The following is a 20,214-nucleotide window of genomic DNA, read 5'->3' as shown; positions in this document are numbered from 1 at the left end:
CTTGAGAAAAAGCATATTTAAACTCCCAGGGGAATAAAAAAATCCCAGTTTTTTAAAAAATTACTCAAAATTTTGACTTAAAAGAGAACAACCAAGCGAAGAATCCAGTTGAAGGGAAACTAAATAAAGCGACTAGAACAAAAACCTTCTTGAGAACACAGCCTTCAAATATATAAGGATGTAGTAAGTACACAACCAATGACAACACAAAAAAAAAAGCCCCACAAAGACTACTATCAGGACGACTTATGAGCTAGATGCTGGAATTGTACTAGGAGCCAGTTTTACACACATTTGCCCTGTTCTTTACGTTTTCCTAGGCATGGTTCAAGACTCTGCAGCTTGTCTAAAATGGCAATTCTTGCCCATTTCACAAACAGTTCCATTTTCATAGAAGTAAAAAGTACCCAAGAAGCCTGAGCCACAGCAGAAACTATGGAATCAACTCTTTGCATTGATGTTCAGTAAGGAAAAGATCAGGGAAGACCACATCTGAGCTCTCTTTCTAGGGGTCAAGTCAGAGAAAAATGTTGTATTAAAGTTCTAATAGAAGAACCACGTCACTGGGGCCACATGGCATTCACTTAAGATTTCTAAAGACAGATAGTGATTCTGTATTTCAGTATCTATAACCAATACCTTAAGCAGAAGGTGGTAACAATTACCCAATTACAGACTACAATCCTATCTCCATCACTAAACACAGTGATAGAAACTATAGCTGAATAAATCTACAGAAGAAATAATAGGGAGATAACGAACATGGATTTTGCAAAGAGAAGGTAGTGCCTCACGTTACCACTGGAAAGATCATCTGAAGGGTTCACATACTTGTTGACCAGCCCTGACTAAACTGGTATACAGCACTTTAGACTTCCAAAAGTCATTCAAACACATTCCTCACTGAAGACTATGGTGGAAATGTCCATTACAAGGTTTAATAAAGTGTTCTCTGGGGGATTTAAAATTATTTAAAAGAGAAAAATATCATGTGTTTTTCACTGTGATCACAATAAAGAAAAGTTACCAGAGGTGTTCCAAAGTAAAATTATATAGGTTAATACACATGTATCAACCCTAAGAGACACTGACTACCAAAGTGCCAGTTTCCTAATCATACAAAATTATTCAGAGCAGATGAAAACAGAAACTAGTTATGAAGAACTATACAGAAGGATATCATAGAACTGAATGCTCAAGACAGCACAGAAGGCAAAATCACTAGTGATAAACCCAAGGTAATGAGCAGGGAGAAAAGAGTAAATACATTCCTGACAGCTCCTCCAAAGTGGAAACTTAAGATCCAAGTTACACCACTTTCGAGCCTTTAAAACAAAGGTATTAATCATCAACAACCAAAGAGGAAAAACAATACGGAAGAACCTGATGTTTTTTATCACAATATGTTCAGGTCACCCTCTTTTCAGAGAAAGGGGAAAAAACCAGGTGAGCTACATGAACTATACATTAAAGGAAAAGTCTTCTTGTTGGAAAAGAAAGACAACTCAATGAAGATGATTTAATTGCAAGGAACATCCCCGCCCACCCCCACCAAAACAGAAAAACCAACACAAAGAAGGCAGCCCTGGTCTTGGGCTGAGAGGGACACAGCCAGGTCTTTTCACAAGAAACTGGGAGGGGACACAGCAAGGACGGCTAACCCAAACAAGCCAAAGGAATATTCCCTATCATAATGATGTCATGCTCAGTATATAAAGGAGGCTGGTCAGGAGGAAGGGCTTGCTAAAGGACCAGCTGGGCATCAGGCTACAGGTGATGAGCAAAGTGCATTGTCTTTCACCTGCTTTCTATATCCTTTTATTAGTATTGTTGTCATTTTCCTCTTTATTTGCTGTCCTAGTAAACTCTCCTAATCCCAACCCAGAAGTTTCATACCTTTTTTCTCCAATTCTTCTCCCCATCCCATCGGGATGGGAAGCACTCCTGCTGGAGTCCTTTCCAGCCAGATCAGTTCCCCAAAACAAAAATCTGTGTGCACCAGGATCACAGACTGCTGTGCCTGACACAACAGGGTTGGTATTATGGCTCTGAAGCTCCATATAGACAGCGTTTTAGCAGACAGGATAGTAGTGACAAATGGATAGCCACAGCCTGAAGTGCACTACCCTGGCAGCAAATACCACGTAAAACACTCCAAAATGCCTGTGCTAAATGACAATGAAGTAAAGCCGAGACAGACTGAGTATTAAAACCCACGTGTATCTGCTGGTCACAATCAGTAGGGTACCTGAAACTTGTAAGGCTTTAAGCAAACCTAACATACTACATTAAGGCCACAATGACACAGCTATTTCATCAGTCTACCAGCTTCACACACAAATCATGATGGTGAGTTCAACAAAGTAAAATAAGGGCATTTCTTAAAATATTATACAAGTTAATTCTAAATATTAACCAAGAATCTGAGTAACATTTAACACCCATCAATGTATTCAGACTGCTGGGTTTTAGAACACAAGCAAGAGATTTCAGGAACAGGATACTAAGTTTGGGTCAACAAATCTACTCTATTAGTTGAGTAGCATCATTATAAAAGTCTTGTTAAGTTAGCCAGAGACACTACTCCAGAATCGCTGTGGTTCAGGCCCAGGCAGTGGCTGAGCACCATGCACACTCCACCCCTCCCACAGGAAGACAAACAAAGTCCCACAGGTTGGGACAAGGACAGTTACTGACACAGCACCTTGAAGGGAAGAACATCAGAGCCCAGGACAGAACACACACAGGGTGGTAACACAGACAGCGCTCAGACTGTCTCAGAGACACGAGGACCTGCCCCTCCCTTACCAGCCCCTTTTATGGGGGCCTGATGTGTGGAAACACCGTTGACCAGCTCACTCACCTGTGCTGGCTGCTTAAGGAAGTTAACACTGGCCTGGCCAGAACCAGGTCAAGAATTTATTTATTCCTCACAGAAATTTATTTTCCAAGAGGTTTGGAGCTGCTTCAAATTTCATTCTTTCCCCAGATTTTCAAAGCAGTTGTATGGATCAAAGAAATCAGCTTACTAGTATAGGAAGTACCCCAAAAGTGTGTGCCTCTCAGATTTCAGGAAATTTAAGAGAAAAGCATATGCATGTAAGTCCTGTAATCCAGCAAAGTCAGCAACTAAGCACAGTAAAAAAAGCAAGATCTAAGTAAGGGAAGAAACATTTTGGAGCAGTTGTGTCAGTAAGGTTTGGTTTTATTAAAAAAAAACAACAACAACAAAACCACTTTTACACACAGACTAAAGCTTCCTGCAATGTGAAAACTTTGGTATCTCCTGAGCATCTTTAATGCACTGCAGCCACCAGCGTTACATGTGAATCACACAATCACTGGGGTTGGAAAGGGCCTCTAGAGATTATCTAATCCAACCCCCCCTAATGTTGCAGGTTCATCTAGGGCATGTCACACAGAACACATCCAGGTGCGTTCTGAATGTCTCCAGAGGAGGAGACTCCACAAGCCCCCCGGGCAGCCTGTTCCAGTGCTGCCTCCCTCACAGTGAGGAAATTTTTCCTTGAGGAAACAGCTGAGGTGACACTTCCTATGTTCCAATTTATGTACATTGCCCCTCATCCTATCACTTGGCATCGGTGAAAAAAGACTGACCCCATCTTCTTGAACCTGCTCTTCATGTATTTATACACATAATTCAGATCTCCACTCAGCCTTCTCCAGGCTGAACACTCAGGCCCCTCAGCCTTTCCATGTAAAAGAGATGCTCCATTTTCTCAATCATGGTTATAGACTTTTGTTGGACTCTCTTGCTATTTCCTTCCCTCTCTTGAACTGGGGAACGCCGACATCTGTTTTCCAACCGATGCTTCCAGGAACATCTGAACACTTAATACAGCCTCTTCCTTGGGTCTTCCTACTCAACCGGCGCTAAGAATTGCTCCCCTGCATGCATGAACAGAATCAAAATTCTAGGTCAACCTTGTATGCAAGCACATCCACACCAAGCCCCTATCAGTTTCAAGATTACTCATAGTGGAGTAAGCAGCATTTGTTATAGCAATTCATGGCGGATCAAAATCATCATGTTTACTAACTATGTCTAAGTCTTAGGGCAGGCACACTTGTCATGTATATCACCCACCCTTATACAAACACACTTTGAATGTGTTTCATGGGTGTTTAATCATGAAAAGGTGCTGATCTGATCAGCAAGAATGCGGCACCACCCCAGCCTTAAAAGCCATTATGCGTAAGGTGGCAGACATTAAACCTACCCATTCACTGCTCAAGCAGCAACACACTGGTTAAGGATATCCTCTACTACAAATGGAATAGAAAGGGGAAACAAGGCAAAGAAGCAAAGGACCCACAGAAGTTATACCTATATGGTTATCTATTACTTATATCCAAATGCATATCTATTTCCAGGAAAGTAGGTAACACTAGACCACAGCAGCCAACTTGAAAGATGACCCAAGTGGAAAGGGAGCAGTACAGTAACAGTAGAGAAACACTATGCTAAAGATATGAAAATAGGAAAAGGGCAAGTAAACCACTGGGAGAAAAAAAAAACCCACAGAAATAGGAGAAAACGGCCTTGGTACAGCATGCAGAGAAGCCATGCTGCCATTTGATGTATCTTAATTTTTAAAAATATAACACCTAGTAAGAAAAATGCATACTGAATAGCTAGATCAGAAACAGACCTGAGAATTGTAAAGTTATTTAGAAGTCTGGACTGGGCAATGGAATACAGGCCACTCATAACTGAAATGTGTACTGTGGCCCATTGACAAAAACAGGCCTTGCTCTTTTCTCTACAGGGGCCAACAGAGATTAACTGACAACTCAAATCTATGAAGTCCCTAGCTTTTGCTAGCATTCAAGAAATAGAGATAGTTACACACAAAATGCATAATCCCTTTAAAACAGCATTATTACAGGTTCTAGGAAACAGGGTTGGAAGTACTGTTAACAGGTGTATTACAGTGAGTGCTACAAATCCAGTATAGATAGTAATGAGAAACGGTTCTGTAACTAAGCAAATATTCCTTTTCTCTTTTGTAAGGGGTTTACTGCATTAGCTATACTTATGATACAACTGTACCATGATTATAGTGATTATATTAATCTGCGAGCACCGAATACATGCAGGTAGCATGCAATCTTTTCAAATTTGTAAAGTTAAATGAAACTGGAGGTACAGCCAATCACACTGAAACCAATCAAATCTGAAAAACAACCAGACAGGAAAAAGGGATAGAAACTTCAAGTGTGAGCATATGAGATCTACTAGATCTAACACGTCCTATAGAAGCTACATGTTGAGAAGCAGACCAATTTACTAACCACAGTAATGCTGATCCCATTTAGTTAACCTTCGCTGTAAAATACACATTTTTTCATGCCACTGCATTTAAGGTACTTTTAAGAAGCTTTTTTTAAACAATATTTCATACATGTACATTTTAAAATAATTTTACACAAACAGCCCAATTATTTTTCTTTTTGTTGTTGGGAGAAGGAAGGGCAGGGGATGGAGGAAAGTGGTCAAATTAACTGCTGTGGTTTAACATGGCCAGCAGCTAGAAAACCCACACAGCCATTTACTCACAAACTTCCCCCAGTGGAATGGGGGAGAGAATTAAAGAAAAAAAGTTAAACTTGTAGTAGGTTGAGATGAAAACACTTTAATAGGACAGAAAAGGAAGACAATGACAATAATTATAATTAAATAAATATACAAAGCAAGCGATGCAGAGCACAATTTCTCATCACCCAGAACCAATACTCAGCTAGTTCCCAAGTGTCCCTACCTCAAAGCCAACTCCTGATTATACCCAGAATCACAGACTGGTTTGGGTTGGAAGGGACCTTAAAGATCATCAAGTTCCAAACCCCCACCACGGGCAGGGACACCTCTCACTAGACCAGGTTGCTCAAGGCCCCATCTAACCTGGTCATGAAACACCTCCAGAGATAGGGCAGCTACAGCTTCTGTAGGCAACCTGTGCCAGTGTCTCAGCACTCTCACAAGGAAGAATTTCTTCCTTACATCCAATCTAAATCTACCCCCTTCCAATTTGAAACCATTCCCCCTCATCCTGTCACTACACGTCCTTCTAAAAAGTCCCTCCTCAGCTTTCTTGTAGGCCACTTGAGGAACTGGAAGGCCGCTGTAAGATCTCCACAAAACCCCAGGCTGAACAAGCCCAACTCTCTCAGTCTGTCTTCATAGAAGAGGTGCTCCAGCCCTCTAATCATCTTCGTGGTCCTCCTCTGGACCTGTTCCAACAGTTCCATGTCCTACTTATGCTGGGAACTCCAGAACTGGTTGCAATACTCCAGGGCGGGTCTCAGGAATCACCTCCGTTGACTTGCTGGCCACATTCCTTTTGATGCAGCCCAAGAGGCATTACTGGCTCATCTCAAGCACAATGTCATAGGGTATGGAATATACCTTTGACCAGTTTGGGTCACCTGTCCTGGCTGTGTCCCCTCCCAGCTTCCTGTGCACCCCTGCTTTCTTCTTGACAGGCCAGTATGAGAAGCTGAAGAGTCCCTGACTGCTTTGCACCAACCAGAATATTCAGCAGTTATCTCATCCTAAATACAAAGCACAGCAGTATGGCAGCAACTTAGAAGAAAATTAACTCTATCCCTGCCAAAACCATGTTATTTACCCACAGCAAAGCACTGTATGTAGTAACAACGGAGAGCATCTTCCTGGTTACTAAATAATATCAAACTTAGTATAAACACTGCAAGTGTAACAGAACTGATGTCAGAAGGGACTTCTGGGTATTACCTTATCAAATCCACTCCAATTCAGAGCAGTGACAAATTAGAAACACCCATCTTTGAAGTTATCAGGTTGGCAGGGTCATAACCAACAGCACTTTGAATATTTATAAGGATACAGATTCCCAGCCTCTCTGGACACCTCTTCCAGTGTTTGATTATCTTTGCTATTTTGAATTTCCTGATGGAATTTATGCCCATTACCTGCTCTTCTATCAACGTGCATCTCTGAAAAGAGCTTGGCTTCATCTTCTCTATACTTTCACGTAATAAATTGAAGACAGCAGTAACACGTCCTTCCAGCCTTCTCTTTAGGCTAAACACATCCATCCCTCTCAGCTTTTCCTTATCTGCCCCAGCCCACTTAACTGGTGAGCCCGCACTGGGCTCTCTTCAGTCTGTCAGTATCTTTATTATAACAGGCTCTACCCAAAACTGGACTAAACGCTGTAGATGTGGGTCTCCCAAGTATCAAACAGTGTGAACAACCACTTCTCTCAAAATGCTGGCTACAGTCTTGGTTAATTCAGCCCAGTATGCCGTTTGCATTCATCCCTGCAAAGGTGCATTATTCACGTTCAGTCTGCTGTCTACTAGAACTACCTGAAGCTCCCTTCTAGCCTATCAGTGGCCAGCCTGTACTATTACCATGTATTTTGGAAATGAAAACATTATACTTATTGTCAATAAGGAGTTTTAATGTAATTCATCATTAGTGCTTCCTCTTGTTTGTCTGGGGTGGGCTTTTTTCCCCCAAATTTTATTTTAAGCTGGCATGCAGTCTACCCTTGTATAAATACCTCCCTTAAAACAAGTAAGCCCACATGGGTAACTTGTAACTGCCATGCCTCATGGCACATCTAGTATCTCAGTACCAGACTGCACAAATCTTTTTTTTACTAATGCTTTAGAAATCTTTCATTTTACTTTCGCATGTGCCTAGAAAGAAGAGAAACTGTCATGTCATAGTTCATAAATGAACAAGAAGGTTGTAGACAATTTTCCTTGTCTCTAATAGTAACTAACCGCAGCTTGGAGTCTCAATCAAGATTTTTAATCTCTGAAAAATACCTGAGTATTTTATATACTAGCTACCTAGTATTTTTGGCCCTGTATAGATGCTTCTTCAAGACAATTTACCTGCAATGATAAGCAGCCATTGCATCCACACTGAATTAGAGCATATTTAACACCATTCTACATAGAGGAGGGAAACCCACGTAGGCTATGACCAAATAAACAACCAATGAAGCTACAGAATAGCAAAGGAAGAAAATATTAACATCAGAAACAAAATGAGATGAAAAAGAAAGGGGAAGAAAAGAAAAATCAGCCACAAAATAGTTCAAGTTCTATGCCAAGGTAAGGCTGATGGGAAATGAGATCCAAGGGGAGAATTAATATGGTCGGCAAGGCAAGTATGACAGGTTTTCACAGCTGCAGTCGCTGGCTGGCTGCAGTTACATTATGCAATCAAGACTCCGGTTTGATAAACTCGTTTTAGAAAGGAAAAGGTAGCTTTATTGCTAACAACAAGATGCATATAGTATCTGATAAAGCTGCAGTTCCACAACAATAAACCACACTGGTCTACGACAGGACTGCTGTGGTTTTGAAGTCACATTCCTCCCTCCCACTTTCTCCAGCACCAATTTCCCTAGCTGGTTATGGGTCCTAGTAGCCAGTTCACCACGGGAGCTAATGTAGCTGATACAAAAACCAAACAACCAACCCAACAAAAAAACGCAGTGCCAATACCTACACAGCTTCCCCCAAAATAAACTGTGATGGTTCATGGAGCTAAACTAGTTCTGAAGAAAAGGAAACAGAAAAGGCCAGCATTGGTACAAAGAAGAGAGAACACTGACAAGCCAAAGTTAGTCTGGTTTAAATAGTGCAACCAAGTATATACGCTTATTAGAATATAACACAATTAAAAATACACTATATAGACTTCATTCTAAGCCAATATTTTGTTTTTTAAGTCCAGACCTGCAACTGGAATAGACCTGCAGAACACAGTATATTCCATGCCTAAAAACAAAAACAAAACCCAAACAAAATCCAAACAAAACACTCACAAAACACCAGCTCTCTTTAACTTTACAGAAGATTTTGAAAAGCTCCCCGCTAGCATACCTTTGCCTAATGAGAAGCAGCACCTCAGTAAATTATCCCAACTCTTAGTTACCCTACCTGATAAAAGGCTACATGCTGTTGTTCCCTGTCTGAATCTGTATTACTTAAGCAATAATCGGCACTCAAAAATTAAACTCATAACATTAGGGGAGTGTGGGAAAAGCCCCCTATTATCTACTATGTTACTGGGTGCATCATAGCCCCTTAGACCAGCATCAAGTCACACCCTAATCTATTATCTTTTAATTGGGTAATAGACTGAGTCTGCCAACAGAAAGCATGTTTTCCATGCCTTCTTAAGATCTTCCTGTAGGTCTTCTCCAAACTCTCACATTCTTTTCAATTATTAAAATATGCTGGGCTTAGTTCAGATCATAATTGCCGTACTACACACAATGTTAGTCAGACCACTTCTGTAATTCCTTGGATAGAATTTTACATAATGATGGCCAAACACAGTGACAATGGCAACAATTCCAAGATACAGCCAACATTGTACTCTCTTATTTTCTATCATTTCTAAACCGCATTTTTTTATTATATATATTACAGAGAACTTCTTACATGGTCTTTCTAGATACCACGTGGCTTCCTTAATGAGGCACCATCTACCAGAACAAAACCTCACCTTCTGAATGAACATCTTTCAGAAATAAGACACCACCACCCACTAACAAGACATCCCCAAAACCAATGCAAACAGAAATACTAGCTATTCATTCCAAAGATGACTGGTACATTCTTTGAGTTTGGTAAGAATTGTTAAATGTGCATAGGTTGGCATATTAATAATCAATTCCTGCTCTACGAGAAACATGAAATTGTCAGGTATAACTGGACACTAGGTCTTTCCCTTTACACACACATTATAAAAGAAAATGTAAAAAGATAAAAGAAAAAAAACAATACTGATATCACACCCATACACTGCAACTCCTATCACAGGCTCCTAGGAGCCACAGTGATGGACCACGTCACAAAACAAGACTGTTCAAAGAGCAAACAACCTAAACATAAGGGACAACAGATGGAGAAAGACAAAAAGGAGAATACAAAGAAACAGCACCACCATAAACAACAGTCAGATTTAGTTCTTGTTCCAGGGATGGTTTGAGTCCCAGGTGACAGCAAAGGTGGTAGTTTGGTTTTTCTTTTAGCAGGCTTTGTTACCTAAAGTGAGCTTATTTTGCATTATGAGGTTGCAACTGCTTTGAAAGGGTGCCCACAGAGAATTTCTCCAAGCATGAGAAGCATCACAGGACAATGTACAGAAGTGTTTAACCACTCATGATGTCCCTTTCTAAACAGCACTTAGAATTTCATTAGCAACAAAAAGATGGATAGTATCCTTCACACCTAAACCCCAACTTTAATTAACTGGTTACTTGCCTTTAACTTTTACAACCATAAAACAAAATGCCAAAACAATCCCAGATAATCAAAGCACAAGACAAAGAAAGCACTCTTGTTAAGAATTCAGAATCCCTAACAGCAGAGCGGGATTATTTTTACCACAACTGTAAAAAAACCTGTTACCACAAAATACAAAGATCAAAGGCCAGTAAGCAATTTAGTAATTTGATTTATTAACACAACTAAGTAACACATACTTAATTGTTTATTAATGAGACAGCTAACTACAAAGACATTTACAGTCTGTTAGAAGACTAACATGTGCCATGTCTGAAACCAGGGCTAGATTACCAGCTTAAACCAGAGGTCTCATGACAATGCTGTCCAGAAGTGACGGACAGTTTTCCTTTGGGGAAGGAAGGATTGACTTTGCAATAGTAGCCTGAGCTAAAAGTCAGACATCTACAAAGAGAAGTCAGAAGCACACACTGAGATTTAGCTGGTAAAGAAAGCAGCAAATACAGGAGAGAGACAGACTTGAAGGTCATCCACAGAGACACGATAGCTGAGGTTATGAATGAGATTAACAAAGTAACTTTTAGAGAAATCTGAGGTAGTACTAGGGGTAAATGCCAAACTAGAGAGGTCTTACAGGGATCAAAAGAACAGGAACTCCAGGAAGAAGTATGGCTTTCACCAAGGTTAAACTTTCAAGGAGAGAAGGGGGGAAAAGATAGTTGCATCATGTCTTTGTTTAAAGTTCAGTACACCTGTGCTGCATTGGTGACGAACAAAAAGAACCCAAGATACCAACATGCTTCCAACAAAAGCCTACAGGAGGAAAACAAACAAGTCCATGTTTCTAGGAGTGACTATAAACCGTTACAGGCCTAAATCAGAAAACTGTGCATGCACATAGTTATTCTATGGATATGACAAACTTTACCATCTTCTTCCAATACCATTTTTCACAACAAAAGACTCGAGGAAACCGCACATAGAAACCAACATAAACTCCACTATAATGGCACTGTCCTCTCAATCAGCTTTCTTTGCCACCTCTCCAAGTTTGCTTGGTAATCTATGGAACAAGTATCTAAGCAGCTGTCCTATCAGTTAACAGCACATGTGACCAAAGTGTACATCACTATGCTGTACAATCTATTAAACAGGGCAAAAGTGGAAATTAAGTTGACATCTTGGCAAGTGTCAGTGTGATGGCTTGACCCTGGCTGGAAGCCAGATGCCCACCAAAGTTGCTCAATCACTCCTCTTCAGACAGGGAGAGAGAAAACATGTATCAAGAGCCTCAGGAGTCGAGATAAGGACAGGGAGAGATCATTCCACAATTAGTGCCACGGGCAAAAAAAGACTCAACATGGAACAAAAAACCCTAACTAATTTATTACACACACACACAATGAAACCAGAGTAGCATAATGAGAAGTAAAAACAGATCTTAAAACACCTTTCCTCATCCCTTCCTTCTTCATAGGAGCAACTTCACTTATGGTTTCTCTTCCTTCTCCCTCAGGTGTCACAGGGAGGGAACTGAGATTTTGGTCAGTTCCACAGGAGTTGTTTCCCTCCTTGGGGGAGGGAGGTGTGGGGGTGGTGCATTCCTCACACTCTTCCCCTGCTCCAGCATGGGGCCCCTCTCACAGGAGACAGTCCTTCATGAACTACAACATGAGTCCTTTCCCATGGGGCTTCACTAGCTGCCCAGCGTGGGTCATTTCTATGGGGTGCAGTCATAAATCATAGAATGTCTCTCAGGCCCAGACTGCTCCAACCTGGTCTCCCATGGAGTCACAAGTCCCACTAGCAAGACTGCTACAGCATGGGCCTCTATCTCCACAGGCTGCAGGTCCTGCCAGGGGCTTACTCCAACATGGGTCACAGTGTCTTCCATATGTCTCAACCCGCTCTGATGTGGGGTCCTCCACAGGCTGCAGGCGGGGTCTCTGCTGTCATTTCCCATGGGATGCAGGTGGGCAAACTGCTCCGCTATGGTCTTCTCCATGGGCTGCAGGGCAATCTCTCTGGTGCCTGGAGCACCTCCTCCCTCACCTTCTTCACTGACCTTGGTGTCTGCAGAGTTTCTCACATCTTCTCACTCCCTTCTCTCATGGCTAAAAGTGGCTGCTTGGGTTTTTTTTCATTCTTAAATATGTTAACACAGCGGTGCTATGACCAGCACTGACTGGCTCAGCCTTGGACAGCAGCAGGTCCAGCCTTGAGCCGGCTGGCGTTTGCTCTGTTGAACCTAGGGGAATCTTCTAGCTGCTTCTTGTAGAAGCCACCCCTGCAGCTCCCCCTTCCCCAAACCTTGCCAGGCATACCCACACCAGTCAATCAGTATTCAAACTAGTGAGTAGAGACTACACCTTGACAGCCTTGGTTTACAAATTTAGGTATCATGGCTTTTGAAAGTTACAGTGATACAAACTGAAGGGTTCTGATAGTAAGAGTAAGGAAAAAAATTAGTGAACCTTATTGTAAAGTTAACTACATAGTGTCTAATTCATTTATTTTATGTAAAGATTTAGCATACTGTGTTAAGTGTTTTAGAGACCTAGAACTATCATTTCTGCACAACAGCAGTGCACAATTAAGTAGTCTCATCCAGACAAATTTAAACAAACAAAAACCCCACCACAATCCTCTTGTGGCAGTGACAGTACAGCTGGGGAGAGCACTGGTAACGCCTGAGTACATTACTGCAGCTACTCTGTTCAGAGCACTAAACACTTAAAACTCCTGTGGCCCTTGTCTGAGTGATGAATCCCTCTCACCCCCCACCCTTCCAGTAGATTATTCTCCTGTGGCTGACGGTGGAAAGGGCAGAGAAGGAAGTAATGGTGAAGGTAGCTCCAAAAAGCTTGGGCGACACAGGAGAAAGATGGGAGTGGTTAAGTATGAGGACAATCTTACAAAGCATAAATACCCTCTGAACAAAGAGCAGCTTGAAAAATACACTGGTAGCAATCATGTCACTGGAGATGCTTCACTGACCACAAAAATGAATAATCCGTTAACTTCTATTATGTTGGAGTAGTAAAATCAGAATTTGTCACCTGTATTACAACCACTGATTGAAATAATATTGTTCCAATAGCAAACTGTAGTTAGGAAAACAACATTCATCATGGACCTGTCCAATCCATGAGCTACTTCAGGTGAAGGCATGAAAATCCCTCAGTTGACAGTTATTGCCTTACCTATCTATAAAGGAGCATTGTCGATCTTACCTAATGCAATTGCTGATGTGCTCACCCATACAAACAGGTAATCATATTTTCTGGGTGTGTGAATCCCACTGACCACTAATGGCACAGAGTTCTATAGAATGAATGATTTTTGCCTTAAAAACGGTTAATTTCTGAAAACCAACAGAAGACAAAAACCTTGACTTGCCAAAACAATTTAAGAGAAGTTGAAAATATAGGATCATTGAGATTGGGAAAGACCTTAAAGATTATTAAATCCAACTATAAACCTAAAACTCCCAAGCCTCACTAAACCATGCCCCTAAGCACCATATTTGAACATCTATTAAATACCTCCAGGGATGGTGACTCTACTACTTCCCTGGACAGCCTGTTCCAGTAACTGACAACCCTTTCAGTCCCAAAATTCTTTTCCTAACATCCAATCTAGACTTCTCCCAGCACAACTTGAGGCCATTTCCTCTTGTCCTATCACTTGTTACTTGGGAGAAGAGACCAACCCCACCTGACTACAACCTCCTTTCAGGTAGCTGTAGAGCAGTAAGGTCTCCCCTTAGCCTCCTCCAGGCTGAACAATCCCATTCCCTCAGCCAATTCTCATTAAGACTTGTGCTACAGACCCATCACCATGCTTCACTGCCCTTCCTTGGTCACGCTCCACTACCTCAGTGTCCTTCTTGCAGTGAGGGACCCAAAACTGAACATGGTACTCAAGGTGCAGCCTCAGCAGTGCCAGGTTCAGGAGGACAATCACTTCCCTTGGCCTGCTGTATTTCTGATACAAACCAGAATGCTGCTGGCCTTCTTGGCCACCTGGGCACACTGCCAGCTCGTTCAGTCAAGCCAAGCAGGAGCAGCCAGCAATGCTCCTCAGCCATTTCTGTGGCGAAAGGGAGGGAGATCTGAAGACACAATGCCTGTTGGTACGTTACAGGTCAAAGCAGCACCTGAAAGCAGGCATCTAAGAATTAGGGCTTCTCCCCCAAAGAAGGAAGCAGGATCAATAGCCCAATTAACCACACCTACACCACTGCAAGCAGCACGGGCAACAAAAAGGAGTTGGAAACCTTTGTGCAGCTGGAAAACTGATATTGGGTCAAGTAGCCAAAGTGTTAACTGAAGAAAACATACCTTGCAACTGTGTTCAGTAAGTCTCACGCTGTTCCATTCTACCTAAAATTTCTCCTAGAAGCACAGAACACTATCTGACAAACCTTGATCTGAAATAAAGCACATCGTTCCTATACCAAGTTAGTATGCACCGTCAGCTGTATCTGCCAGCAGCATGCAGGGCAGACCACAAATATGGAAGAAAACCTAAAGATTCCTCTGAACGCTTATCTTTCAGAAACCCAGTTATCCTCCTGTTAAATTCAACAATTGCAGCATACAACAAACCTTCCATAGTATACAGGGCTTTAAGAACCTTATGAGGCAATTATCATCTCACATTTCTCAGAATGGACAGCTTACTAGTCTTTTAAACTCTTCTGAACTGCAAATTTCAAGCCCTTTCTATAGCTACATTGAGCTCAGTTGTTTGTGATGTACACATCTTCTGGAAAAAAGAAATAGTTCTCCATGATCAGGGGACTAATAACAATACTCAATAAAAATTCTTCACAGAACTCCTCATTCTGCTTTTGTTGCACAGAGTATCAATTGGTTACAAACTCACACACAAGGTAACAGAACTTCAATAATTCTGCATTTAGTCCTCAAAACAGAAATAAAAGCTACTGTAAAAATGCAAGACTGCTCATGATGATACTGGACAAAAAGAAAACAAGTAAAAAACTTAAAGATATTTGGGACCAAAGTTGGTACAACCCCACAGCTTACTTGAGCAAGCTCTGTAGAAGACAAAGAAACTTGCTTTCACTTTTTCCACTGGTATCCATACATTCTTGCTGATTCAAATCCCTCTTAGCGTATTATTCCAGTGTAAGCAACAGTAGAATGCAGTAACATACTTGGGGTCAAAGAGGATTAATAATAATAATAAAAAGCACATTTGTTAGATACTCTAATTAAGATAGTGTTCTATTAAAACAAGTTACCTAGTTTAACCAGCTAGTCAAGTCCCATCATCACTTTCATTCCACATACGTGTGGCTAAGGAGTTTGGTTCCTAGAGCTGATTCTAGAGACTGTGCAGCAGTACGCACTCAACACATTCCTTCACACAATAGCATGGCCTGTCATGTGCCATAAGATACACTTTTTACCTCAGCATGTGCTGCTGGAGCAAAGGTTGTACCACCACCACCACCACCGCTGGAGAAGGACAGCGCACCATCTAGTAGGATGCTTTTGTGCAAGATGTTAGTGTAACTCACAAACCAGCTGGCAACTGCTTATTGAGGTTTACTGATTCTTAGCTATACAGCTGTTCTTGGCTGTATCCTCATCTTTTCATACACAGCCACACAAGGCTGCAGTAATTTTTTTCAACCCAGCTCCAGCACACAACATCCTTTTTCACTCCCTTCCAACACAACAGCCTCCCTCTTCCCAAAGCCTTATTTGCCTTGATTGCTCTTAGAAGTAAGTAAAGCAGAACAGCTGTTAGATTGAAATGTATAATGAATCAGCAATAAAAGTAGATGGTGGCCTTACACCCAAGACACTGCAAGAGTTAAAAAATTACAATTAAAATAAAAATATTACAGTAGCATGCCAAGGTTGAGAACAGACCACTTGATTAATGGTAGCAGGCCATACAAACTTCTAGTGTCTTTCATGAGGTTAGTAATTTTAGAAGCTCAGAGTAAATCCAAATCTGATGCCTTCCTCCTAAGCAGTGAGGTTCTGCAGGGAACTGCTCATTCTTTGTATATATGTAAGCCACCAAAAAGTGACAAAGAAAGTTGCAGGCTACGCAAACCAGGGAAACCTACTACACAGGGCGGCAAAAGGTAACAAGTGGCGGGCAAGAGCACACCACCTGAATCCCTGCTGCGCCCAAGGGAAGAACCCAGAGAGCGCAAGCCAGGCGCTGCCTTTTTGTTTTGTTCTCCGGCTGCACGTTACCCACCAGACCTGCCGGGGCCGGCTGCGTTTTCCGCGGCGGCCTCTACCGGCGACAGCCCGCGGTCGGCGGCTGCAGCCAAACTCAGGAGCTCCCCAAACCTCTCTCCCCAGGCGCACACGGCCTTACCCTCTCCTTTGCTACACTGCTCCGTGATTCCAGGAAAGAAAGAAAATTATGAGAAGAGGCGCAAACCAGAGCCAAGCTACACCCCAATCCTACAGGCGGGGACCAGCAATCAGCCCCTCCTCAGCCAACCTAACACCCAATAGAGACCACAGTCTGCTTTGAAAATCCCACACAGGTGAAACACAGAAAATACTCGCTATTAGGAAGCTGTAGGTTTTTCCTAGTGACCTCTGGCTTTTTGGGGAAAGGACAAAGCTAAGTCTTAGAGCCCTGTCAAGGCATACAAAACTGCCAAAGACACCCAACAAAACCACCCAAGCAAATTCTTCAGGCGCAAAGAACCAGCCAAAATGCACAAAGGAGAGACGCTGGAGTATTCTCCCCAAATTGCTGCGTTATTTTACACCTCTCCTTCCTCCTCTTAGCTTCAAGATATGCAGAAGATTGCATATGATTGGAGAAAGGGGGGGGGGGAAAAAATTCAAGATGGCTAAAGGTGTCTCGTCACGGATTTTAATACACGCTCTGAAACTCTAGAGGGCACCCGAAATCTGCCCTCCCCCTCCCTCCTGAGCCGGGTAACGTGAGCAGCGACAGCAGCCCGTCGTCTGCTTGCCGGAGTTGGTATTGCAGGAGCGATGTCTGCAGCAGCAGCGCCCACCCCGAGGAGGAGCCGCCTCACAGCCATTACTGGGGCTTCGCCCCAGGGCGGCAGCTGCTGGACCCAGGAATTTCCCCACCCAACGCTGGAGGCCCCTCCTTCTACCCCTGCCCCCAGAGAATATGGGGGCTTGGGGGTGGGTCAAGCCCTCCCTAAGCAGGTCTAGCAGAGGCAGAAATAGATCACATAAATAGCACTCACAATGGAGCTCCCTCTCCTTGTTGGTCTCTGCCAAGGCTGCACCAAACTGGGCTGGAGCCTAAGGGAAAGACACGGGGTTAACATGGGGCAGCCAGACCAGGCAGCGCCCCCAAGCAGCGTTTCCTTTGCCTGGCCAGGGCAGGTACCGCCTGTATCGCCCACCACTTCCTTTTAATCCCAATCCTTCAAATAAATAAATAAATATGAACTGCCCTCGCCGGGGGCTGTGGGCTACTGCTCCACGCCGCCCGTCTCCGCTGGAGGCGGGGGGTAAAGAAGCCACCCCAGGCTCATCTCCGCACCAGGGGCTTCTCCGCGCGAGTGCGTGGGGGAAGGCAGCGGCAGCACCCACGGCGGGGAGCAAATAATACCTGCTAACTTGCCTAAGCAGCCTTGAACCGGCACCCCGGGGGGTCGCGGGGCCCTCAGCGGCGGCACCTCGGCGCCTGGCGACCGCCTCGGCCCCCCGCACGCTCCCGCGGCAGTTGCCCCCGGTCTCGGGTTTGCCCCCCTGCAGTCGGCCAGCAGCACTGCCGCCTCCTGTCCGCCATTAGAGAGACCCAGCCAAACAATACGGGAGGGGAGCAGCGACGGCGGCAGGATCCGCGGAGCGCCGGGCAGGGGAGGGGTGGGAGGCACCCGCGGGGGGGCGGCGAGGGCGGTGGGTGGGGGAGGCACCGGGGCAGAACAACAGCCGAGGGCCCGGAGGGGAAGGGAGGGAGTTAAAATAGGAGGTGCTAAGACAGACCCGGCCCTTCCCCCAAATACCCCCGTGTCCCCCCCCCACCCCCCCGCTAAAGGCTGCCCCCGGGCGTCCCCTATTCGCCCCCGGCGCCTACCCCCGGGCCACGATGGTTATCAGCAGGTCTGTCCCCGGCGCTGCCCGCGCCCCGCCGCGAGAGGTGGCGGCGCGACAGCGACGACACTGTGGGGTACTTAGCCCGGGTAGCTCGGAGGCACCGCGGCTGCTCTCCCATCCCCGCCCTGGGGGCAGTTCCGCGCCACCAGCCGCCCGCCAGCCCACCCCTGAGGCGCAGCACCCCGCGCCCCCACCTTACCCGGCTCCCCACCGCGCGCAGGCACGGACCTTCCCCCTCCCCGCGGGGGACGCACGCACTCTGCGCTACTCCTCCTGCGTCTCAACTCTAACTCGGTCCAGTCCCGGGCGAAGCGCAGCTGCTAACGAAGGGGAGGAGGAACCGGGCCAAGCGAGCTCGGGGGAGATCCGCCTCCCTGCCCCACCATTGGCTGCCCCAGGGGGCGGGCTCTAGCGCCGGGCTAGCGGAGTGGGTGGGCCGCCCGTCCATCAGAGTCGCCCGCAGCCGGTTGACCCTATAAACTGCCAATCTTCCTCCTGGCCATGCCCGGGGTTCTTCCCACTTAGATCCATCAGGTTTGAGGAACCCGGATCGTTGCCCATCGGCCCGTTACCCGCGTCCGAAGGTTGCGCTGGCGTTCCCTGCGCAGCACTTTGACGGCAGCAACTTGCAGAAGTTTGCGCTGCCGCCGGGCCGGCCGCGCTCTGCCGGCGGGGAGGTTGCGCTGCCCATCCCAGCCTTGCGCCCCGTCCCTGTGGGCGCCACAGCCCCGGCAGTGGGGCAAGGGCTCACTTCTGCCTTGCCGCCGCCCGCCGCCGAGCGTAAGGGCTGGTAGGACTCCTCTGTGGCCCTCTGAGAGGTCCCGCCCCACTGCTTCCCTCAGCCGGGCTGGGAACCTAGGGCTATTTCCATGAGGGACAGAGCGTGGATAATGGAAGCGCTCCCACAGGGGAAAGGGAGAGAGCGCACGCATCCCAGGGAGGGCGCCTTGCCCGCCGCCTGCCCAGCCGAGCAGCGCCTCTTCGCCGCCCTCGCCCTAGGACGCCCTCCTGTCCCCACCCGCTGCGGGGGAGGGCGCCATGTCAGCTGCCGACATGGCTCCTGGAGGAGCTGCTGGTGGTGGTGGTGGTGGTGGTGGTAGCAGTGGTGGCGTCCTCCATTTTGTCGGAAGCTGCTGCGGGGAGCTTGGGACCAATTCGAACCAACGTGAGGCGCAGCGGGGCGACCATCTGAAAAGCGCCTCTGTCCGGCTCCCTGCGGGAAGGGGAGCCGGGTGCCTCGGGCAGTGCCGCGGGGTGGGGAGGAGTGCTTCGGGCAGCGGCCAGGCGCCGGGAGCCAAGCTCTCCGCCCGCCCTCCGCCAAAATGGAGGATGCGCACGTCCCTTGCGCGGCTCCTTCCCCCCGCGCTGGCCATGGCACTCACGCCCGCTCCTTCGAGGACCTTGGGCGCTCAGCCTCCCCTCTGGCGCGCCGGTCCCGCTATGCCCCATTTACTCAACTTTCTCCGCCCAGAAGAGGGAGAGAGAGCGAGCAACCCCCGCCCTGCCTCCTCTAACTGGTATCAATTCGTGTCAAACACGCGGCGCGGTGTCTCCTGGAGAGAGGCTCTTGCGTGCGCAAGGAGCCGGGTTCAAGCCGCTGGCGCCATTTCCAGCCCAGAGCTGGGAGCCTCCCGCGGGATCCGCCTGGGAAGCCCGCGGAGCAGCCTTGCTCTTGAGCGGCAGAAGTCGCTTAAGGGCTGGCTCCTTCCTCTTCCACCACCCTTGATGTGTTCGGTTAATAATTTTCATGTGTGAGAGAGACCAGAAATTTTCTATCTTCTATTGTCACAACAGTACATCTAATTTCTTCCTAATGGTCCCAGTCGGAGACACAAGCTCAAGA

General features: G+C 45.7%; 1 protein-coding gene across 1 annotated transcript in view; it reads right to left on the bottom strand.

Annotated features, from left to right (window-relative positions):
- ZMYM2 (zinc finger MYM-type containing 2) overlaps positions 1 to 18,655 on the bottom strand; it is a 95,638-nt gene extending 76,983 nt beyond the window's left edge. The window contains exons 1-2 of the mRNA XM_084262831.1: positions 18,571 to 18,655; positions 17,513 to 17,570 (exon numbers count right to left, since the gene is read on the bottom strand). The gene's annotated coding sequence lies outside the window, so the exon portion shown is untranslated. The remainder of the gene's footprint in view (positions 1 to 17,512; positions 17,571 to 18,570) is intronic.
- Between the last annotated feature and the right edge of the window lie 1,559 nt (positions 18,656 to 20,214).

Source organism: Gallinula chloropus (assembly GCF_964237585.1).
Source record: "Gallinula chloropus genome assembly, chromosome: 1".
Taxonomy (NCBI): Eukaryota; Metazoa; Chordata; class Aves; order Gruiformes; family Rallidae; genus Gallinula; species Gallinula chloropus.
The sequence above is the reverse complement of the archived record's forward strand: the minus strand, read 5'-3'. Positions and strand labels throughout refer to the sequence as shown.